The 27,250-nt window shown below is 30.9% G+C and overlaps 1 protein-coding gene across 2 annotated transcripts in view; it reads left to right on the forward strand.

Annotated features, from left to right (window-relative positions):
* The window catches only part of LOC148303924 (uncharacterized), a 73,287-nt gene that overhangs the window by 7,622 nt on the left and 38,415 nt on the right, over positions 1 to 27,250 (forward strand). The window contains exon 1 of one of the 2 annotated variants that reach the window (XM_088269137.1): positions 24,076 to 24,566. The exons of the other annotated variant lie outside the window; for it this stretch is intronic. The gene's annotated coding sequence lies outside the window, so the exon portion shown is untranslated. Of the gene's footprint in view, positions 1 to 24,075; positions 24,567 to 27,250 lie in introns of those variants that run through there. 2 annotated transcript variants of the gene reach the window in all.

Below are 27,250 nucleotides of genomic sequence, written 5' to 3' on the forward strand. Positions count from 1 at the left end.
TGTGTATTGGTGTATAGTGTTTATTTCTACCTACAGCTTACTGAAAAAGTTTTTCATTAAGCTGAATTGAGATAAATAATTTATTTGCGCTAGCATTTCCTGAAAAATGCTACACCGATTGCGTAATGCCAGGCGCAACCGCACGAGTAAAAACTTTAAAAGGGCATCGCAACATAGTCAAGCATATTTATTTTACTCTAAACATTTTAGTTATTAATAAAGTAATTATAAAATTGTATTGAAATAAATCTGCAATTCATTTAAACTCGTGTATAAAACTAATAATAATAATAAAACCCTTATCGGCACCCCAATGGTGCATAGAGCACTGCGTCATATGAACGCAGTGTTATCTTGATCGTTTACACACGAAGGAAAGGTGATCAGCCCTCCGCTTCAGGTACCAGTCCAGGGTAATATTGAATAAATATTACAGTGAAAAAATCACTTTTATTTATTTGACCCCCCCCCTGGGAATCGAACCCGGGACCTCCAGAACGGTAGCCGAGCGTGCTGACCATTACACTACGGAGGTGTATAAAACTATGAAACAAAAATAACTAACGTTTTTCAATTAAAAGTTAGTCATATTGTTTATTTATATGTTCAAGGTGTTAACAGTATGTACGTATTTAGTTAAATAAATATATCGTTCGTACGTACAGAGTTTAAAGTAAATATCTATGTTTCGTAATGAAGTTTTTTTAGTGGAATTGCATTTTCATAATAAAAAAACAACTATTCAGTTTTTTCACTTTTATTTAATTTGAAGATCTCAAGCAATAAATTATACATTTGCTTAAATGAAGAAAAAACATCAAAATATATAAAATGATGGAAAATAAAAGAATCTCAAGCTATAATGAATGAAATTTAATAAATTTAAGACACAAACTCCAAAACATATAACCAGACAGAAAATAAAAGAATGTGTAGCAATTATGCATTAAATTGAATGAAATGAAGGAAAAAACAACAAAATATATGAAAAATAAAAGAATCTTGAGAAATAATATATCAAATTTGATACAAATAAATTTTTAATGATAAAATGCCAAAGTCAGGTGAGTTTCCCATGACAAAGTCAATTGGCTTTTCCAGGACCAATAAGTCCTGCAAAATAAACTTCTTAATTATGATCGATGTCCGATTATTGGCCGTTTGGTTGTTCAATCTAAACGCGACGCCTTTCTTTACTTTTCTTAGTACACAGAACGCGCACGAACCAATAGTGGGATGAATTATGTGATCAAAATGTCACATAAACATGTTTCCCTGGTAACTTATTGTCATAATTGGTATTATTGTTTGGTAAATTTGATCTAAATATGTATGTAACCACAATTTGTTACTTGTTTTTCTTATTAATGTGGCTGTGTACACTGAAGGTTGACAGTTATTATGGTAATTTTTACTTTGTCTATAGCCGCTCAAAATAGCGGTTAATTGCTACAGTGGAACCACCCTCATAATTTTTAGGCTTTGGACTTTATTACGAAGCATTTGCAGTACAAAAAAGTATTTTTTGTATGCTGAATATATTTTGTAATACAGCACGTATTATTGAATATTATTTATACGTATTTTACCTAAAGCAAACGCTTTGTAATAAGGTACGTACCATTTTCTATTTCCCTCCCTTAACAAATGACCAAAGAACTCTATCTTTCTGTTCATTACAGTGTCTATATTTTTTTTCATTTTTTCCCGTGCGTATTAAAACATTTTCGTTGCACTGACTGTTAGTATTGATCAGCCGACTGCTAAAAAGTCGTTCGTTTTTAGCCGACTTACCGGATCTGATGAAACCTAGCTATTATTTAACGGTTAGAATATAGTTGTTTAGTATAAATAGCACATAAGTAAATATTTACTTGTTTTCAATATTAAAGGTGCCCCAACTTGAGATGAACCATCTATCGTTTTATATAAAAGAACATTGAAGTCTGAGTATCCCAGGGCTTACGACCTGGCATTTGGCTGGCTTATGTGATCACCTTGTGTGACATGTTCATTTAAAGTTGAGACACCTATAATAAAAACAGCATTTGGAGGGTGTCCAAATACTTGTTCACAAATCTGGGTTTCTCCACTTAAATATAAAAAAAACTATATATGAAATATAAAGTATTTTCAGTTTATATAAATTCAAAATTTTGATTTTTTATACATATACATAAATAATATTGTAAATAAAAAATCAAAATATTTAAGTCTAAGTATTTTCATGGTTTGTGACCTGTCATAAGCTGGTAAAGTGATCACTTTACATGCGTGTAACATTCACCAACTCTCAAATTTATGCTTAAATGTTTATTTATTTATTTTTTCAAAATATATTACATACATAAGTCATATGTACATATAATATTCCCGATCAGTAATTTAAATTTCTCATTTTGGGATATGGGATTAAGGTTAACAAGACTGGAACACAAATAATAAAGAAACAAAAAAGATTTTTTTTAAATAACCAAAACATGGCAAAACATAAAAATAATAAATAGGCATAAGAAGCATATTTAAACTAAATAAATGAAAAAAAAACATAAGGTGAAAATGTAAAACTAACTCCTCATATGAGAAACCCAGATATTTGGACACAACATGTTAAGAATATAATTAATTCTCTGAAAACGTCAAACACACTCGGTATATGCTTAAATATCTGAAAAAGTATGGCAAGATGATTGATTATGACAAAGGACTACTGTTTTTCATTATATTCAAAATTACCATCACCCACTTTTATAAAAGAAACTAAGTAAATGTTTTTTCTTGTCGAGTTTACAATATTTTTCCGATCTTACAAAAAGCAATTCGCCAATATCTGCTCGCCTTACTTCTCGTTCAACGAAACTCGAATCAAACTCAAATACTGTCAGATAAAGCTACTAAAGTGACGTTCAAGGATATATAATTCTCAAGTCAGTGCGATACCTCGTATACTATAGAATAAAAACAAATATAAGAGATACAACAATCGAAATTATTGCAAAAGTCATCAAAATCTTCTAAAAGAGTGAAAAAAAGAAGTTTTTTCAAAATTATCAGTGTTTTTTTAAACTTGATATGAAACATTTATTATTTTTATACGCAAGAAAATGAATGTTTTAGTTTCCCAAGGCTTACAACTTGGATATGTGAAAAATCATGTGGGGAGAGTGAGTTTGGATCGAGTTGCTGAGGATAGCAGCAGAGAGTGCATAATAGTTGGCAAACCCTCAGGAAGACCACCTAAACGATGGAGGGATAGCTGGACATCCGCCTCCCAGGAGCAGGCTCCGAGAAAAAAGGACACAGTCCTAACAAAAGCAGAAGAAGAAGATCACTTTATACGCTTGTGTAACGTTCATCATTCTGCCATGCATAAAGTGATCACTTAAGCCAGCCAAATGCCCTAGGTTGCTTAGACTTCCATCTTCTTGCATATGAAAAAATATGTATTTTATCTCCTATATAATATTGATATATCACCCGTAGGGTATAGAATCTAATGTGTGATTGCATGAATAATAAAAAAAAACTTTTTATTATATCTTTACATGGAGGAAGGAGTTCTTCTTTTCTTCTTCTTCGTGAGACTTCTGACCTCCACTGTCTCTTTCGTTTTTTCCATTTCCTCCGGTCAGTTGCTGCTTGCAGCCAGTTTTTACCCCCCACAGCGACAATGTCATCGGACCATCTTAAGAAAGAAGTTATTGAAATATAAATACAGAATTTTGGGTATTTACGGGGCTATAAGTCATTAATTAATAAATTGTCTAACATCCATCATTGTAACACTGGGTGCAAATAAGGGTTACAATAATTTAAATTCAAATTTTATATTGGGTTTTCAATTATTAACATTTTGTGTTTTAAAAAAACACTCTCCTTACCATTTATTGTTTACTTTGAGTAATACCACTTTTTAAAACACTTATCTGTTACTACCGGTTTCGGAAAATTATTCCATCAACAGGTCATTCAAATTAAAATAAAATTAAAACATTAAAATTATAAAAATTAAAATTAAATTATTACGTTTGTATAATTTTTTTTTTGAATGAGAGAAAGACGACAAATGAATCACAATGGATGGTAAGGAGAGTGTTTTATTACCATAACACAAAGTTATCGATGCTTTTATTGTGCAAAATATATTTTGTGTTTTATTTATGTAAATTATTTTAAATATAAAATACAATTTCAACAAATTTGCGAGATACGAGGTATTGCTTTGAATGAGTTAAATATGGATGAGAGATCATTGTATTTCAGCGAAAGGCACGCTTCAAATTGATTCCCAGGAGTTCAATAAATTTCATTGTAAAGGTTTATTTCATGTTTCTCTGTATTTTATCTTTAATTTGAATTGGCGCACAAATACGTTTTCACTTAAGACTTTACCGATAAATATCTTACAAATATTTTATAAATGTAGATGACAAAAGTTAAGCTGGTAGTACACAACGGAGTCCTGGTATCAACCCTAATGTACGGAAGTGAAACATGGAGTTAGCAAAAGAAGGATAAAAGTAAACTGAAAGCAGTCAAAATGCGATCTCCCAAACGAATGTTCGCTAAACGATGCATGATAGATGTTCGAATGGTGAAATAAGGAAAGAATGCCAGGCTGAGATAAGCATCATCGATAAAATTAAGAAATATGTGTTGAAATGGTTTGGGCATGTGGAACGAATGAGCGAAGAAAAATGATAAAATAAGTTTACGAGGCGAATGCAGTTGGAAATAAAAGCAGACAGTGGAAAATCTTGCATTATCAAGTATTTTAAATACTTGAAAGTGGTCAGGTCAGGAAAAATCAGTGGTTTTATATGAAAAGATGTACGAACGTGAAAGAGGCGAAGATTGCCTGTAAATATAGATTATATAATATTTCCAAATACAGAGTCTTGTGGCATTCTATTCTCTCTGTCTACCCCTGCGGGGAAACGGCGCGAAGATTAGTTAGAAAGTAGTGAAAAAAAAACGCTTATATTTATTTTGACCCCCTCTGGGAATGAAACCCAGGCCTCTAGCTTACTCGAATGCATCTAAATGCGGTAACTACTACACTATGGAGGATTTTTTTAATATATGGGAGTTGCATTACAATTATGTACAAGGTTTATAGATCATTTAATGGATTTTTGTTTCTTCTAACTTAAAAAAATATATTTTTATTAACAATAATACAATGTTCCAAAAATTGGATCATATACCTACATACATATATAGAACTTCAAGAATTTGAGTAGCGTGGTTGTGAATCATGGGCAGAATTGGTGAATGTTACACGTGTGCAAAATGGTCACTTAAACTAGCCTATAACGGTCGTAAGCCCCGTAAATGCCGAGACTTTCCTATTCTTATTCATCTTTGTTGAGATGTCAAAAAAAATAAAAAGATGTTTAATCTATTTTGGGAACAGGAGGGATAATCTAGTGTGGGATAATCAGGAACTATGGAGGTGGGCTTCTACCTGGCATTACTTCTGTTACATATTTAATTTCAATTCCTTTAAAATGTTTCCCTTAAATTCATTCCATAAGGGTGATATATCATACGTACCTCACCTGAGGCGCCTGCGGGGTACCAAGCTGAGGGCTGAAATAAATCAGGCGAATTGGCCTCTCCCTTCCCTTACTGTACATCCTCGTAAATAGCACCGGTTACATCGCTCGCACAGTATCGCCACGTGCAGCAGACACGTGTTAAATACAAATAATTGATTCCTTAGGAGATGCCACCCTATTCCCGATGGACCAACCTTTTGGTTTAAGAATTAACGCCATTGGTAGGCAACCAGCGGACTGCTGATGCTTCAAAGAAAAAAATTGGAACTTAGCATTTCTTCTTCTGTGCGTGTCATGTTATGTCCCTTGAGAGTAATTATCCTTGTTTTTGGCAGCTCTAAGCAGCTTCTCGATGGTCCTGATCCCTGTCCGATCTCGTATATTCCGGAGCCAGGATATCTATCTTCTGCCCACACCTCATCGGCCCTCTGTTTTGCCTTTCATGATTAGGTGCAATGATTTAAGAAGTGTTTTTTTATTTGTTTTATTTTGGAATTTAACAGAACAAAAAATAAAATAACAATCCAAAATTTTCCACATTAATTTTATTTGACCAGCAACTGGGTTTCGTTCACCAGTCTGATGATGTCGGTAACGACGAAACCCGGTTGCTAGTCAAGTAAAATTACGTGGAAAAATTAGAGTTGTTATTTTATTTTATAAAATGCAGTTACACCAAGAAACGTCAGTACAAAACATGAATTTAACAGAACAGTTTTACGCATATAAAGTATTAGAAAATAGGTACTTGTACTGTTGTTCTGGAAAAATTGTAAACAATTAAACAAAAACGAGAAATAATATATATTTTTTTAAAATACCACCTGTTTCGTGACTAGTTTTCGGTATAATATTGTACCTTAATTTTTCTCAATTTTTAGCAATGATATCGCGTGTGTTTGACATTTTCAGCGTACAAAACCATTTATTTTCATCAAATATTGTCTGGGCATGAAAAAATATCCATAAGTTTCGATTATTTGCGCTAGTAATAAATCCGTCTTTCAAACTGATATTTTTTGAACGAACGACAGTATAGAGAGAGCTTTTTAGAAAGCGTGAAACATAGAGTTATTCGAAGTTACAACATATTGTCTTAGAAAATTTCGCAAAGGATCACGAAACTGGCCTACATTTATGTTGATTTTAAGTATACAAAAAAACGTGTACAATATTTTCTATATGGCAGTCAGATTCGAATCGATTTAAGTTAAGGGCCTCGTATAACACGGTTTTATATAACATGGATGTGTAAATTGTGACATTTTTTTTTGTTTACACATGTATTGTACACGCTTTTTATAACACGGTTTAAGAAAAACAAATGAATTAAATAAAAAGGTTTGTTATCAAAAAAATAAAGTACATATTCATATAAACTAGGTACCTTAGATATTTTTTGTTTGGAACGCAATCCCTAATATTGTATGAACTTTAAACCTTGTATAACACGGGTTTTTGTGAAACCATACAACCGTGTTATACAAGGCCCGAGTGTATTATTTCAATAAGGGTTTTACGCATCATTAATGGTAGTTTGTCAAATAAACATATAAAATGTTCAATGCTTAATAAACTCATCTTACATAATTTCATAAATTATTTTAGCTATTGTGGAATAACGTACCAAACGAACCGTCTTTATAATATATCTACCGAATTTATTCGATTGGAATAAAATAAGTTTTATTATTATTATGTATTATTTTCATATTATTTTTTGACATCTCATCAAAGATGAAGAAGAATATGGAAGTCTGGGCATTTGCGGGGCTGACGACCGTCATAGGCTGGTTTAAGTGATCACTTTACACACGTGTAACATTCACCAATTCTACCCATTATTGACAACCAAATTCTCATTATCTACTCAAATTCTTGGAAGTTCTATATATATGAACCAATATAGAATCCTTGTTCTTGAATCACTAGAGACATCTATTGGTGAGATGTAAAGAAAAAAAAATGATTATAATAATAATAATATGAAAATAACTCCTGTAATTGGAGATAATCCAGATTTTGTGAACATCATCTATTGGTGAGATGTAAAGAAAAAAAAATGATAATAATAATAATAATATGAAAATAACTCCTGTAATTGGAGATAATCCAGTATTTGGACACATTCAAAATGTTGTATTATTTTCATAATGGTTTACGCATCATTTATGCTAGTTTATCAAATAAACATATAATATGTTCAATGATTAATAAACTCTGTTTAAAAAAAATCATAAATTATTTTGGCAATTGTGGAATAACGTACCAAACGAGCCGTGTATATAATATATATTTTTTTGATTATTTTTTTTGTATACATTTATTTAAATCACAATTTATACATATTGAGATTTTTTTTGCAGAGACCCACCAAGCCACCTTGTATATATCTACCGAATATATTCGATTGGAATAAAATAAGTTTTCATAGCCCATAAAATCGGATTGAAGGTTATCGATTTCTGCAGATGCACCCTATAGATAAAGCTTTTAAGGGTTGTAGAACAAATCGTAGAAATATCAGTGAAAGTCCCTGATTCTGTGATTGGTTCCCCTATCAATCTTCATTCCTATCCTGGAGAGGAGAGGGTGGGCACGGAAAGTAGAGAATAATACAGAAATGTAGCCCCGCGTCGGTGTGTGAGATCGTGAACTGGGGAGGCAGCGAGGGAATTTATTGTTTTTGGTTACTGAAGATATTTATTAATGGCCTTTTGCGGAATCTAAATGCAATTATGTGATGTACTTATGTGTGTTAAATGTAGAATAGAATAGACAAAGTAAGAAAGAAAAACAAGCTTTATTTGTTTACTTCGTGTTATTTTCATCAGATAAATTGTACGAATTAATTGAAGTGGTGTTTACTTTGCGGATTTTCGATAATAATGTGAATCGAAAATCGATTTAAGATAATACTTTGATTTCTTGAATGTTTTTCCCAGATACTTTGTGGCACATTTTATAAACTTTATAAAATAAAACAACTTTGTTGTTAACCACTTTTTTATTGATACATTTTTTCTCCAATCAGTTTCGATGAGAACCTTGTCATCATCAGGGTTCAACATGTACATGTTAAACCCTGTTAAATAGAGGTGAAAAACAAAGTTGTTTTATTTTATAAAGTTTATAATACTTTGACTTTGCTTTTATTGATTTCAAAAGTGCTTTCTTCCTTCTGACCCTTATCCGCACCCAATTATGCATAGGACACTGCATCGTAATGACGCAGTGTTATCTAGATCATTACTTATATGAAGGCAAGGTGATCACCCCTGTGCTTCAGGGACCAGTCCAGGGAAATATTCAATAAATAAAATAATTTATTAAAAACAAACTTAAAAATATAAAAGAAAATACATTTTACTCACAACATTTTAAGTGTGTCTAAATACTGGTTTACAAATCGAAGTTTTCTCCGCTTATTATTTAGGGAGTTATTAATTTTTTTTGACAACTCAACTAAGACAGTTTGTTTGTAAAATGAACTGGAATTCGGATCTTGCATGCAAATAAAAGGTTCTTTACTAAACAAAAGCTTACTAAATCCAACAAAGATGCTGTTGTGAACTAATATGGACTGTGTCATATATCTAGGAGTTCCAAAAATTTGAGTAAAGTGGTTGATAATAATAATAATTTGGGTAATTTGTATAGCGCCATTTTCGTAAAATACTACCTCAAGGGCGCTTATAAAGACATGGATAATGATAATAATAATAGGATGATGATGATAATGACATACAAAAAATAAATAGATTGAAACGTCGTCAATCAATCTCGGGCCGTCGAGTCTGGAGCGGGGAAAAGATGAGCCGACAAATTAAAACGCCTTCCTCTTGATCCCATGGGCCGGAGAATGGCCAAGGTGTTGGGCAGGACGCCTTCCTGAGCGATGGTCGTCACGCTGGAGGGCAGTTTGTTGAGCTCCTCGTCATTGTGGATGGCCAACTTTGTTGTTGTAATGGCCAACTTGGTTGTCAATCATGGGTAGAATGATAAATATTGCACGTAGAATGATAAATATTGTATTAAAATGATCATTTAACTAACCTATGATCAGTCATAAGCCTTGTAAATACCCAGACTTCTATATTCTTCTTCATCTACGATGAGATATCAAAAATGTAAAAATATTTTACTTTCGCCAGGGTTGCCTACATAAAAGAACAAAAAATCATATAAATGGAAAAAACGTAATCCTTATATAAGTCGGGTGGAAATGATTGATATCATTATAAATCTGTCATGAGGGCTTTACGTCCGGGAATAATAACTTCATCCGACGTTTCCACTATCCTTTGACATTTTTTTTATTTCTTTTTTGCGAAACTTTACCTCAAACTCGAGGGGGACATCCCTTAAATTCAATTATTCTCCTCGTTGTGCGGCAAGAGATATCTTCCTGAAAAATGTAACCGATTTATGAACAAAAGAAAATGTAATTTTATAAATAGCTTGTCGCTGCGGATTTGTACTTTTTACGAGAAATATAAAAACGAAATCCTTTGGTCGGAATCACGTGTAATTTAGGCTTATTTCCAGGTATAAATCGTAACATAGTAATTTCGTAACACACATATGAGTATTTCTTTTAATCTTTATTTTCTCTTTGCGTTACAAATAATACAATTTGATAAAATAAATTTCACAAACAATAGGGCTAACTAGCCAACTAATCATCACGCCACTTCTCCGCAGGGGTGGGCAGAGAGAATAGAATGCCATACCATACAGTCTTTGCAAATATTCTTCACCTATTTTACATTTATACATCTCCTCATACACACCGGCAAATTATTTCGACTCTTGACCCGACCGCTATCAAGTATTTGACATCCTAATCATGTCAAGTTTTCCTCGGTTTTTCTCTACTCCTTTTTCCAGCTACATTCACCTCATAACCACAAAACACAAATAAAGAGGAAATAATCACAAATAATAAGATTTAAATATAAAAATTAACTGCTTGTCATTTTTGACTTAGTAAATATTAACACGACTTGTTTCCAGCTCTCATTAAAATAATGTCATAAATCTTGAATAGTTTGAAATAGTTTAAACGTCAATTATATATTTAATTTGAATTTAACTTCGTTAATATTATATCACTATTGTGTTATTCACTAAGTAAAATTAAGATTAAAAATGGAAATCAAAACATATTACCACAAAGTGACTATTTATAAGAACTTTTAAGTTCTTGATACTAGTCGTGTTTACAGTAATAAACTCAAAAGTGGTATTATAAATACAAGTGTTTTATTTTTATATTTCTTTTTAATTAATATAAACTGTATTTGTTGTACATGTAAAAAATTAAATATAACCTCATATTTGAGTGTCTGCGTGTTTTCGCCATTTTTACCGTTTTCCCTCCATAACGTACGACGGCCCGTTCGAAATTTGAATTTTATTTATGGCGATCGTTTGAAAACATGCCCTTCACATTACACGGAAAGAGGGGCGCCACACACGTGAAAATATTTTTAATATCTCGCCGAATGCCGGAATGGGGATGGAATTTTACTTCATATCCGCAATTTGCAGCACGGACGGACGCTTTTATTGTGTTATTACTTGTGATTGAGGGTATGAAAGAAATAATTTGATTTGTGAGTCGAGCCTTTGATAAGCTACGTAGCTCAAAATTTATATACTGTATTTAAAAAAAAATCTATTGTATTCTTGCCAGTGCCCTTTATTATAACCTAAAATAAAATGTTTACCCACACACAGGCCATGCCTTTGTGGGATTTTTTTTTGTATAAACATAATATATTTTTTGTACTTGTAACTATATTACTGTATATTGTGAAATGTAAAAGAATTTAAATAAACATAAAAATATTCCACGGCTCGTACATATTATAAAAATAACCTACAAACGTTTAACATGCAAAATCGTAATAATAATCAGAATGTTATTTAAAGAAATTCTTAAAATAAAAAAAAAAATCACTCAAACCCTTATCCGCACCCCAATTGTGCATAGGGCACTGCATCATATAAACGCAGTGTTATCTTGATCACATGAAGGAAAGGTGATCAGCCCTCCGCTTCAGGTACCAGTCCAGGGTAATATTGAATAAATATGAAAAAAGCACTTATATTTATTTGACCCTCTCTGAGAATCGAACCCGGGACCTCCAGTACTATAGCCGAGCGTGCTGACCATTGCACTACGGAGGTGGACAATAAAAAACTGCATGATATATCGTAGTCGTACAGGACAAAGTGACCAACTAACAAAACGTAAAATTTTCAGGGAGGCCGTTAAAGTCACTTTTGCTTGGCAAGAAAATAAACATCAATGCAGTAATTTTTAACAAGTCGATATATTAAACATCCAAGTTTAAAATCGCTTTGGGATTTTCTCCAGGTAAGCATTAAGCTAGTAAGATGTTAAATAATCAACAATCACGTTTTTGTCAAAAATGCACTCGGTCATTTTCTCCTGTATGAGGACGATATGTTGAATGACAGAAAGAGATTGAAAGGTAAAACAGATTTTTGACTGTCAAAAAATTTATCAAAGATATTGACAAGTGTGCGTCAAAACGATGTATGATAGATGTTTGAATGGCGATGTAAGGAAAGAATGCAAGGGATTATCGATAAATTTTTTATTTTTTTTTTTTTAAATTTGTTTATTTCATAGATACATACATTTTTTTACTATATGTATTACGGCTCTTTAGGCATGGCCCGTGTTGAGCCGAAATACTTACATGTAAATAATTAAAAAAATATATTATTGTGATTCGTTTTTATTTTATTAAACAATTACACCTGGACTTTAGTTAAATCACTACCTAATAAAATTCTACCTTGTCCCTTCCAACGTAATATTGACTAGGTTAGCCTGTCAAATTGTCTATATAAAGCTGAATTTTCAAATTATGAGCATTCCAATATTATTATTGATATAGGTATCTTTTTATCTCGCATCTATGGATATTTTTCATTCGGAAATTCAAATCTCGCCATGCGAGCCTATACAGATTTTTCGGATTTATGATAGCATAAATTCAACTTACCTAACCTGGTCAAATAATCTCCAAATACCCAAAACTTCAAATTAAGAGCATTCAAATATCATTCTTGACATAGGTATCTATTCTTATCTCGAATCTATGGATATTTCGCATTCCGAAATTCAAATTTCGATGTCAGTGTCGCCATACGCGGGGCTAAAGGGATTTTTCTGATTTATGGCGGCATAAATTCAACATGACCGAAAATACACAACTTTTCTCATGAATTTATATCCGCCAACGGGCATGTTTTGATATTATCTAAAATATGATCTTGTTTTGATATCACGATTAACAGAAATCGGATGGAAAAAATACGTTTTCTTCCATCTCTTTAAATGGATTTCATAATATTTTGAGTGTGTCCAAATACTTGTTCACAAATCTGGGTTTACTCCATGAAGGAGTAACTTTTACATTTTTTTGGCATCTCAACGTACATGAAGAAGAATTATGAAAGTCTGGATATGTACAGGGCTTATGATCGGTCGTAGGCTGGTTAAGTTATTTCTTGTTGTTTGGTAAGTTCGAATGAGATCCATTGTTGTATGGAACTCGTAATCCATGTCAAAATGAGGCGAATGTAGTTGATAAAAGAAGCAGATTTAGACCGAGGAAAATTTAGCTAAAAAAAGTATTTTTAAAATCTGAGTGTTGTCAGGTTAGGAGTCCGAATAATTAACGGGTATAAATGAAGAGATGCATGAACGCGGAAGAGGTGAAGAAAGTTTGCAAATACATGTGCAATAAATAATAATACAATGAATTTTGTAGTCTCGATAATATTTTTTCCCTCGTGATATCTAGAAATATTAATCATTTATCTCTTTTAACCATTAAGAAAACTAATTAATTATTACTAAATATGATTTAAATTGGAGTTTCAAATGAATTTAGGAATAATTTCATCTTAAAAGCTCTTGATATCCGGAATCCTGCATCAATCAAAACTGAAGTTTGCTAATTTCACCTGTATTACGGGTTGAACGCTTTTCCACGTAATGGTTTGCAGTATGTAAACAAGTACAAAATGCATTTGTAAAAAGGAAAGTATTGTAAAACATAGTGTTCTTGATTATAATAGGATAAATATAATTTAGTTGGTCCCTTTTTGGTAATGGGTCTGAATTGTTTGTTTGGTGTAGCATTATTTTGTCTGAAGTAGTGACCCTTGTGGACCGAAACAAAACTATTTTTCAGTGCCAACCCTCACATAGGAAGTACAGACTGCACTTAGTATGTCTATCACATTTTAATTTAATACAATCAGTTTTGAAATCTTATATTAAGAATATTCAAAGCAAAATGTTTGGTTAGTTATGTTTTTTTTCTTACTGATATTAACATTTTGTAATAGAATATAGCGCCATTAGAAAAAAACAGTTTTATAACTTTTTCTACGTTAGAAAAGCTATTTTGTTGTTGTTTTATTATTATCTATTATATTTGTGGCCAGACATATAAACAAAATGTTGGTGTGTTAGTATAAAACCACTCACCGAGATTTTATGTTGCAAGTTTCAAGACGTACCAATCTCTTCTTCAGGACAATCATAGAGTAAAAGCCCTTTTTGATAAAGGTACAAGATAATTATTTTAAAGATGAGCAAAAAACGTTAAGTCGCTTTCTCGTACATGAGTAGGTAGAGAAGACAGAACGCCATACCACTGTCTTTGAAAAGATTCTTCGCCTCTTCCGAATTTATGTATCCCTTTAAAGATACTCATGCTTTAAAAATATCTCAAACATTAAAAAATAATACAAATTTGCAAGATTCTGAAGCAAAGAGACTGCCATAAGATTGAGGTTTTTTGGAAAAACAAAAATAACGTATATTTTACAATAAAATGAAATAAAATTTAACTAACCATAAAGTCGTTTCCCCGCATGAGTACGCAGAGAAGACAGAACGCCAAACCGCTGTCTTTTTTATGCACTTCATTTTATACATTTTTTTTTAAAAGCCGTGAAATTAGTTTTTCCATTTCCTAGTTTTGTACAATATTAACATTTTCTCATATTAAATAAAATTGATAAAAAATAAAAAATATGTAATAAACATTTAGTAAAAATAACGAAGGCAATGGTTAACATTTCTCAAGACCGGTAATTTTAAATCCATTTCATTTGGTCGTCCAATTTATTCACCGTGATACACAGCACTGTTGTTTTATTTTCCTCTCTTTATTTTACGGTATGGTTATGTCGGGTAGGTAGTGGTAAAGTGACGTTTAGACAATGTTACGAAACATTGCGCTCCCCCTGTGGTATCGACCCGCTGTGGCCGCGGGGAAAGCGCGCCAAGCGGAGGCCATCTTGCTCGCAGTCGCCATGGCAACCGGCGAGCGCGGGAAACTGCGCTAATGCTCCGTCCCAGTGGACAAATGGGAAATATAATAATGCCGACACGGATTTCCCGACGATACGAGTATTATTGTAAGGAGCTTTCTCATTTTATACTTACTAATACGTACTTTACCGTGATGTGAATTACTTTTTTATTGTTACCTTTGAGGATGTTTATTTGTTTGTTTAAAAAAAATATACACATACATATATTAAAGTAGTGTTTTTACCCGGCTACGCCCGTGATATTTTTTTAACTATTCCGAAGCTAAAAAAATGATTTTCTTTTTTTTAAATTACACTTTTCCAAAGTTTTTCTTGTTGTTATTATATCCTGCGATCGTAATAATAGTTTAAAAAATTGGTTTAATCAATTTTATATTGTAAGATTGTCTTTTGAGCCTTTACAAAATATTTATATAAATATATATATATATATATATATATATATATATATATATATATATATATATATATATATATATATATATATATATATATATATATATATATATATATATATATATATAAATGCTAACGGCTTAAATCATAGCATGGAAGTGGTTAGCGCGTTTAGCTACCGTATGTGAGGTTTCGAGTTCAAGATATTTTGATTATTAAAAAAAAAAAGAATTAATATCCAATCTAATTCCAATTCCATTAAATGAAAAAAATCGAAAACAAATAACTCCACACTAGTTTCTGAAGCACAATATTGATCACCGTGTCATTATATATTATAATTAATGATCAAATAAACATTGCATCGATCTAATCCAGTGCTATATGCACCATTGGTTGCGGATAAGGACTAATAAAGAAGAAAAAGGGAAAATAAAGTCTAGGGTAACAAAAATATCGGTTTCTAAATCAGAAGTCTGCTATAATTTTGTTTTCGACAATTTAGTTTGACATTTATGGAAAAAAATATACTCATGTCTTATAAGGAAATAATGGAGTCTTCTGAGATGTAAGAGAACGAGAGTGGATTCAATGCTTTGGAAATATTGTAGGTTAGCAAATTGCGCGTATGTTGTGGAGCGATGGAGTGAAGAATGGGGGTATTAGAGAGATGAGTGGAAGAAAAATAATAAAATAGATTTTTATTCAATATCTTAAACTTGAACCAGATTAAGTCATGATGTTCACACATTTTGACAAATCAACATAGATGAAGAAGAATATGTCTAGGTATTTACCGGGCTTACGATCTGTCATAGGCTGGTGATCACTTTATACACGTGTTACATTGATCATTCTGCCCATGATTGATAACCATAGTACTTAAATTTTTGGAACTCATGTTTATATTTATATATATATATATATATATATATATATATATATATATATATATATATATATATATATATATATATATATATATATATATATATATATATATATATATATATATATATTATATATATATATATATATATGTCTATATATATATACTACAATTACTACTACTACTACCATCACGCCATTACTCCGTAGGGGTAGGCAGATAGAAGAGAACGCCACACTCTTCTGTCCTGGCATACACTCCTCGCCTCCTTCTCACTCATATATATATATAAATATGATATAATTCACAAATCGCTTCATGTTTGTGTTCTCGTCAGCATCTATGGTTGTTTTGAGTAAGCTTATCACTTAGCAGAGACCCTCATAGAGTAAATGTGTGCAAGATCCACCCGAAATATTTTACATTATTAGAGATCCCTGAAAACACGATTTTTAATTTTGTGAAACTTATTTTTGACATCTCATCACAGATGAAGAAGAATATGGAAGTCTGGGCATTTACAGGGCTGTCGACCGTCCATAGGTTGGTTTGAGAATTTTATTATTTCACCAGTTATTTTGTGTAATGAATAACATGTTCTGAATAACATGTTCGTATTTCATTTCAAGTCAAAATTTCTGTGAAACACTGCCTTTCTGAATTTCCATTATTGATATTGATAATTTCCATAGCATGACTACATGACTCATCTTCTATGCGACAAGTTTGAGTCATCCATCTACTTCACATAAAGAGGCATTTCGTGGTTATTATAATTAAGTAGTTATTGTGATGTAAGAAAAGGGTTGGTTGAAGAGCGATGCCGGGTTATTTAATTGAATGTCTAGTTATCACAGTAGGTACTTTGATGTAGATGAAAGAGTTATTTATAGAAATTAACATCTTATAATAATATTAAAATAAAACCTTTATCCGCACCCAATGGTGCATAGGGCACTGCGTCATATAAACGCAAAGTTATCTTGATCGTTTACACATGAAGGAAAGGTGATCAGCCCTCCGCTTCAGGTACCAGTCCAGGGTAGTATTTAATAAATATCACAGTGAAAAAATCACTTATATTTATTTTAACCCCCTTGGAAATCGAACCCGGGACCTCCAGAACGGTAGCCGAGTGCGCTGACCATTACACTACGGAGGTGGACAAATCTTCATCCAAAATTCAACATCTTACTCACGATATATTTGAAGATTAAACCAAAAGAGTCTGCTTAGTAAAAATCTCACTAAAATCAATCGTGGATACTATCGCGAACTATATCAAGTATCATGTCACGTGACATATAAAAACACAATCAGTACCAACCGTACATAAAAAAAAATATATTTGTGATTTATTATTTACACAAATATTTCAATTTCATACTATTTCTGTGAGCCTAAGCGGCTCATTATTAGAAATAGGTATCAAATTTTGGTATAGTGGGTTCGAACCGAGAAACTCTGACCTAAGAGTCCACGACACTTACATATATATATATATATATATATATATAAATATTTATATATTTATATATATATATATATATATATGTATATATATATATATATATATATATATATATATAATATATATATATATATATATATATATATATATATATATATATATACACTCACAAACGAATAAACCTAATGAGTTACAATAAAATAGTAGTGTGGTTCCCAATCATGGGTAGAATGGTGAATGCTACACGTGTTTAAAATGATCAATCAATGAAATAGGTATCAAATTTTGGTATAGTGGGTTCGAACCGAGAAACTCTGACCTAAGAGTCCACGACACTTACTATATATATATATATATATATATATATATATATATATATATATATATATATATACATATATATATATATATGTGTTTATATATAAATATATATATATATATATATATATATATATATATATACATATATATATATATGTGTTTATATATAAATATATATATATATATATATATATATATATATATATATATATATATATATATATATATATATATATATATATATATATATATATATATATATATATATATATATATGTATATATATATGTATATATATATATATATATATATATATATGTATATATATATATATATATATATATATATATATATATATATATATATATATATATATATATATATATATATATACACTCACAAACGAATAAACCTAATGAGTTACAATAAAATAGTAGTGTGGTTCCCAATCATGGGTAGAATGGTGAATGCTACACGTGTTTAAAATGATCAATCAATGAAATAGGTATCAAATTTTGGTATAGTGGGTTCGAACCGAGAAACTCTGACCTAAGAGTCCACGACACTTACTATATATATATATATATATATATATATATATATATATATATATATATATATATACATATATATATATATATGTGTTTATATATAAATATATATATATATATATATATATATATATATATATATATATATATATATATATATATATATATATATATATATATATATATATATATATATATATATATATATATATATATATATATATATATATATATATATATATATATATGTATATATATATATATGTATATATATATATATATATATATATATATATATATATATATATATATATATATATATATATATATATATATATATATATATATATATATATATATATATATATATATATATATATATATACACTCACAAACGAATAAACCTAATGAGTTACAATAAAATAGTAGTGTGGTTCCCAATCATGGGTAGAATGGTGAATGCTACACGTGTTTAAAATGATCAATCAATGAAATAGGTATCAAATTTTGGTATAGTGGGTTCGAACCGAGAAACTCTGACCTAAGAGTCCACGACACTTACTATATATATATATATATATATATATATATATATATATATATATATATATATATATATATATATATACATATATATATATATATGTGTTTATATATAAATATATATATATATATATATATATATATATATATATATATATATATATATATATATATATATATATATATATATATATATATATATATATGTATATATATATGTATATATATATATATATATATATATATATATATATATATATATATATATATATATATATATATATATATATATATATATATATATATATATACACTCACAAACGAATAAACCTAATGAGTTACAATAAAATAGTAGTGTGGTTCCCAATCATGGGTAGAATGGTGAATGCTACACGTGTTTAAAATGATCAATTAAACCAGCGTGTGACAGGTCGTGAGCACTGTAAATACCCAGACGTCCATGTTTCTCTTCGTCTATGATGAGATGTCAAAAACGTATAACTTTGTATATATTTTTATATTTCATCATTCATGGATGAAGAAGAATTTAATAGTCTGGGCATAATATTAATAATAATATACGTACTAAACTAACGATTGCTTTATACACTGAGTAAAATTCACTATTTTTGAACCATTATTGACAGGTATGGGCATAATAGGAGATGCACAAATGTGCAAGAGGCGAAGATTGTTTTGCAAAAACAGATTAATGTGGCGTTCTATTCTCTCTGTTTACTCCTTCGGTGAAACAGCAGACGGTTAGCTAGTTTACAAAAATAATTATTTTGTGAAAATACTACGTTTCGATCCCCCTACTTGCTGCGGAAATTTTACTCTTTTCATTTCATCCCTTATCCGTCGTCTCTGTAAGGTTGTGTTATGGTAATCCCCGTAATGAGGGCTACGTGGCCTAGGGGTGGCTGCCGGCCGAACGTTCTCCTCGTCTACACATCGTGTTATGCATTATGTAGGCAGTGGTAGTAACCAACCCCTGCTAGAGCAGGCACTGAGGGTAGTTAAACTAGACGAGGCGGGGTTGAACGGAACCTGTTTCAGGGAAACATTGGTTTATGCGAAATCAACTTGTACTCTTTTGAAATTTTAATCCACCCTTGTATTCTTTAACTAACTAATCATCAGACAGACGCTGGTAGACAGAAAGAATAAATCGCCACAATATTCTGTCTTCGCAAACATTCTTCGCCATGCAAACAAAATGCTGAACCCTCTTCTAGTGGAACGGAAGGTCTGCTGATGACAGTCAACAGTCCGACTTCTCCTGAGGAGTTTTACGTGGTTTCCTCCCAGCAATGAGCAAATGCCGAGAAGTTCCTGATTGGCCCACTCTAGATTATCCCTCCTGTTCCCAACACAGATTCAAATAATAACATATTTAATTGGCTAGAAGAAACAAAAATCCAGTAAATGATCTATAAACGTTTCCATAATAAGCAAGGTAAATAATTAATGCAATTCCCATCTAAAAAAATATATTCTTCGCCTTTTCCACATTCATGCATTAACCTCATATACCCGCTGATTATTCCAACTCCTGACCAAGTATTTAAAATACCTGATCGTGTCAAGTTTTCTAAAGTCTTCCTCTTTTTCATTTTCCAACTACATTCACCTCATAAATTTGTTTTACCGTACTTTCCTCACTCATTCGTTCCACATGTCCAAAAACCATCTCAACACGCCTTTCTTAATCTTATCGAAATAGTATTATGCCAATTGGAACAAATGACCGAGGAAATAACAATTATAAAACTAATTTATGATGCGCATTCAGTTGGTAATAGAAGCGAATGAGGACCGAGGAAAACTTGGCATGATCAAGTATTTCAAATACTTGTGCGTAGTCAGGTTAGAAGTTAGAGATATCAGCGGGTATGTATGATGAGCTCCACGAACGAGGAAGAGCCGAAGATGGTTTGCAAAGATATATTGGTATGACGTTCTATTTTCTCTGCATACCCCAGCGGGGAAGCGGCGTGATGGTTATCTAGTTAGTTAGTCATTAATACTATTTCGAACATATAAAAAAAGAATACCATTTCGAAGATATTAAAAATTAGAAGATATCAAAATTCTTAATAAAAAAGTCCATTACATGTAAATCTTAAAAAAAAAAAAAAAAAAAATATATATATATATATATATATATATATATATATATATATATATATATATATATATATATATATATATATATATATATATATATATATATATATATATATATATATATATATATATATATATATATATATATATAAAAGAAAAGAAAAAGACAACTATACCATTAATCAAATAAAACAATTAACATTGAGTGCAAGTCCCTCTCCAAGCACAAGAGCTCAGTCTCTTTATTGGAGAGGCACAGCGAAACTATAATGTTTAGAAATTGTATCAATTTGTATCTAAAAAATGTAACTTTATTAAAATTTAAAAAAAAATCAAAAGTTATTACATACAGGTACATATTATACATATATACTTGGAACTAAAATTTTACCGTTTCTAACGGTCTGGAAACACGTTTACTTGAAACACTCGCAACTTATTTTTTTCCACAGCTGTTAATTTCATGTTTGCCTCTTTTTATTAGTATATAATTCAAAACACAGTTTACATTTAGCGTTTCTGTAAAGGTAAAACTTGACTGCAAATTAGGTTTCCCTGTAATTTCGCACGAATGAAAATAAATATGTTTTTATGTTGTGGTCTCTCAGTAATATTTAAAGCGACCTGACCCGGATGTCGCGTGTGAAAAGGTGCGTGTTATAGTGCCAATGTATCCTGCGACCATGAACTAATGATACCACCCTTCTACTCGCTTCCCCCTGTCACAAGAGAGGGTTGGGTCCTCAAGTTCATTGTGCCCTGGTACTTCAACATGAAAATCAAACTAGGGAAAGAATTATAAATTGTCTTCTTCTTCTTTTTATTGTAGGTCTTGCGGCCTGTTTTTAAGAGGGATTAGCCTCCTGGGACGTTGATTCCCAGTTATCGACCCATCTCTTTGTTGGTCTGCCCGGGAGTCGTCTAGCATGGGGTTGGCAGTACAGTGCGATTTGGAGGAGTCTAGATGGTTCCATTCTCCTCTCATGCGCATACCATTGTCTCCTTCGTTGCCTTCCCCACCTAAGGACACCTAACGATCTCGCATATTTCCCTGATAAATTGTAATAAATAATAAACAACAAACTCGGTAATATCGATTATTTTTAAAATATTTTTATTTAACTAACTAGCTAACAGACCATCACGTTACTTTATCGCGGGGGTAGGCAGAGAGAATAGAACGCGACACTGACTGAACATCTGTCTTTGCAAACAATCTTCTTCTCATTTATGCATTTCCGTACATGCCGATTATTCTACCTCTTGATCTGACTACTTTCAAGTATTTGAAATACTTGATTATGCCTAGTTTTCCTTGGTCTTTCCCTGCTTCTATTACCTTCCATATTCTTCCCATAAAATGGTATTTATTCCCATTGATGAAATAGCAGGCTGGAGCGGCCCATTATTAAACATAATTAGTAGCTTTTCTCATTTTCCTACTTATCATTCCTCCTCCGTTTCCTTCACCTTGACTGCATGTTAATCTTGCCCGCTCATAATAAATGATCAAGTTCGAAGCGTGTCGATCACATGCGGTGCCCTAAACACCACATTGGTGTTGTTTGGAGTCTAAAATAGTTTAGTTATGATTATTTCTACTTTTTTCCTTATACGAACACAATGGTGCGCAAGACACTGAGTAATGTAGCGTTTCGGAAAGAATAGATTGAATTTTCAGCGAACAACAAAAAAATATTTTTATTTACTTAAGTAAAAATGTATAATTACTTACCTTAGTTTATACTACCTTATCTTATTAAATTCCTTTAGTGCTTTGTTTTGAAATATTAGTACAACATTTTTTGGTGGGAAAGAATTTTACATAGGTACTGTAAACAATAAAACAACAATTGTATGGTTTTTATTTTACCAGAAAAAATAAACATATTAGTGGAAAAAACTAAATAATTTACATTTGAACTTGATACATATTTATTTATTTATTTTTTCAAAATATATTACATACATAAGTCATATATACAATATTCCCGATGCGTAATTTCTATTTCTCATTTTGGGACATGGGATTAAAGTTAACAAGACTGGAACACAAATAATAATGTTACAAAAAAGATTTTTCAAAAATAACCCAAAACTAATACATGGCAAAATATAAAAACATTAAACAGGTATAATAAATAGGCATAAGAAGCATATTTAAAATAAACAAATGAGAAAATATAAAAAATGAGAAAATATAACAAATGAGAAAATATAAAAAAATTAGAAAATATAAAAAACATAAGGTAAAAACAAAATAAGAAAATATCACTACATTCAGATCATTTATTTTGGATTCCCGAATGGGTTCTATTTTATATATGTCAGGCAGCTGGTTAATTTGGGTATAGGCAATATATTTTAAGGACCTTACTCTAAATTTAGTAGTGTTTATTGGCTCCACATGTATTTTGTTATATCCTCGCGTATTATGATTATGAATTTCTTTGTAAAAAATCGGTATGGTATTTATTTTAACATTACATTTTAACTTGGTACATATAACGCTGATCTTTAAAATCGTTTTACTTGCTTAGTATCAAACCGTTAAATAAATGATTATTCTTCGTAATTTTAAATGTTTTGGCTCGTTACGAAAAGCAATTACAAATTAAAAGCCCAATTAAAAATATCCCCCGAAAGCGGCCTCAATATTATTATTTGACCGCCTAAATGTTACGTCAAATTCATTGGTCAATTTAACTTCAAAATTAGAGTGAAATTTCCCGAACGCATCGCCCACAGGTCCGCGCAGGCGCATTTTCCACTCCTCTGCTGAACGCTTTGTTTGGTCGGCAGCGCTGCCAACTTCACGTCAGTACCGAAGGAGCCTTTGCGCGGGAAGGTCTGTCGCCGGAAAAATCGTAGAAAACCGACAGAAACGATTGTCAAAATGATTACTTAAACTCAATTTAAAACAGTTTTTAAACAACAAACGCGTAGGAAATTATTTGAATTATATTAAGCGATATCTGTGGATCAAATAAGTAATAAAAAATAATCAAAACATTTGGTTTATAATATATGTTTGCCATAGTGTTTTTTATTCGGTTTGACTTTTGATCACAGTTTGGCGGTGTGTAGAATTTATGTTGTGGAATCTCCCCTTTTTATGGGGTGTTGAAAATTGTACGAGAAATAATGCAGGGATGCTTCTGTAGGGGTCGAAATCGTTCGCAGCGGGAGCGATTCAAGCGGGGTGATTTTTCCGTGTGAAGTCGTAATATTTTGCACCCGAATATAGCCTCTAAATGTTTTTAAGTGTTCCTTCGTGAGATGAATTTCGAGAAGGTATCGTAAGGTACGAGGTGAGTCCCGTTTCGAGAAATTTTAATTATATTTTTATAATATTTTCCGCCCATATATAACAGGTGTTTGGTAACATTATACCCTTGAACTCTTTGTTTAGGTTTGGCTGCAATACTGTTTTTGAATGCAAAGTAAAAGCTCATTTTATTATTTTTAAGTACTTAATTACACACTATTATATCAAATGCCAAATAAACACATCAAGAAAACAATCAACTTTAGAAAAACATGTGTATATATATATATATATATATATATATATATATATATATATATATATATATATATATATATATATATATATATATATATATACATACATGGCAAAAGAAGGATGAAAGTAGACTGAATGCAGTCGAAATAATGTCCGACAAAACGATGTATGATAGATGTGCGAATAGTGAAATAAGGAAGGAATGCAAAGCTGAGATAAGCATTGCATTATCGATAAAATTAAGAAAGGTGTGTTGAGATGGTTTGGACATGTAGAACAAATGAGTGAGGAAAGAACGGTAAAACAAATTTATGAGGCGAATGTTAGTGGGAAAAGAAGCAAAGGAAGACCGAGAAAAACATGGCACGATCAGGTATACCAAATACTTGAAAGTGGTCAGGTTAGGAGTCGTAACAATCGGCGGGTATGTATGAGGAGATGCATGAACGTGGAAGAGGCGAAGAATGTTTGCAAGGACAGATGTGGCGCTTTATTCTCTATCCCTACCCCTGCGGGGAAGCGGCGTGATGGTTAGTTAGTTAGTTAGTTAGTTATAAATACATGTATATTTATTTTAATTTTATTATAATTATATTTATTTATTGTTACAATAAAATCGACATTAAGTATTATTTTATTTGCCATATTATAAAATTCTAATCTATCTTTATATTGTACTGACTTTTCTTGGTAAATATTATTTACTTAGAACACTGTATTTAATAAAATTAATGTTTTTATAACTGAAATTAAGTATTTGGCATACTTGATCGTGCCAAGTTTTTCTCGGTCTTCCTCTCCTCCTTTTTCCAATTACATTCGCCTCTAAATTTTTTTTAACGTTCTTTCCTCACTCATTCGTTCTACATGTCCAGACCATGTATAAAATGTGTAACATTTGATAACAGGATTATATAAAAAAAAATAAGTAAATAATAAAAAATAATAAAATATTATTATAACATTATGTATTTAATCATAAATATATATTCATAATTTTTTTTAGTGTCATTACTAATGTATGTTGCTATAAAAATTGCTAAATTCTAAAAATTAAAAATAGGTTTTAAAACCTCTGTAAATTAGACAAATTTGTATATTTAACCGAAATATTTAGGTTATTTTTTTTTCATCTCCTATCTATTGTACATTAAATGGTGCATAAGTGACCTCACTTAAAATAACTTTAAAATAATAAACGTTTAAAAAACATATGTAATTTCATAGTCATTTATTAGGTAAATCAACTTGGAATCAAAACCTTCATATTAAACACGTTATAACAAGGAATTTAACACCACACTATGGAATTATGTGTATATATTTTTTAAATCCTCCCGTTTTGTAGAGTTCTTAAATACATACAGCACGTTTAATTTCAGCGCAGGTACGTTACCCCCCATCCCGGTTTATCATTCCCGTAATCTGGCTACAGTTGTGTGTATGGCGCTCTATCCATAATTAATACGCAAGTCCGTAACATGACGAGTCTGCGGGGAGACATAAAGGTAGAACAGTGTTCTCTCAAATCAAAACCAGCCACATCTGTAAAGGAAAACAGGAGAAAAACGTATTTTAGTTACTTCGTTCTCAAACAGTAAGAAGAGGACAACTTACTTGATTAAGCATTCACTTCGTGGTAAAATCTATCCATTCTTAATTTAAATCTTACTTGCAAAGTACCACTTGTTCTTAAAACCTATTATGACACGTGTACTAATGCATTCTGCATCATTTTTCTGTTTAAAAAATATGCAGAATGTATTGAAACACGTGTCACAATATATTTTAAGAAAAAGTCGCAATTAACAAGTATTTTGTTGTTGTTGATATCTTAACATAGATGAAGAAGAGTATGAAAGTTTGGGTATTACCAGGGCTTATGACCCGTCATAGGCTGGTTAAATGTTCACTTTATACAGTGCAACATTTACCATTCCACCCATGATTGATAACCAAACTACTTAAATTTTTGGAACTCCTAGATATATCGTTAATCTCATAACACAGTACATATGAGTTAACAATAGCCATCTATGTTGAATTGAGAAAGCTTTTATTAAGCAGAGACACTTATATTTGTATGTTTGGAAGATACGGAATCCAGATTATTTTAACATACTGGTACAGATTTGTGAAAAAGTACTTGGACTCAAAATGTTTTGAAGTAAAATTTTAATTAAAATTATTTTTGGTTCTTTATTTCCATTTCAATTTATTCAATTTCCTTTCATTCTCAATTTGCTCAGACATATTTTTTTAACACTCTCCTTATCATTCATCGCTTACTTTGTGTAATACCACTTTAATATACATACTTTAATTAAAGTGGTATTACACAAAGTGAACGATGAATTATTGGGAGAGTGTTATATTATCATACCACAAAGTTAACAATGCTTTTAATTATGTTTTTTTTTTCTCCAAATCTTATGTTAATCTTATTCAAACTGTTTATTTGTTTGTTAT

This window comes from Brachycentrus maculatus, unplaced genomic scaffold, assembly GCF_059751285.1.
Source record: "Brachycentrus maculatus isolate JH-2025_06_01 unplaced genomic scaffold, ASM5975128v1 h1tg000340l, whole genome shotgun sequence".
Classification (NCBI taxonomy): Eukaryota; Metazoa; Arthropoda; class Insecta; order Trichoptera; family Brachycentridae; genus Brachycentrus; species Brachycentrus maculatus.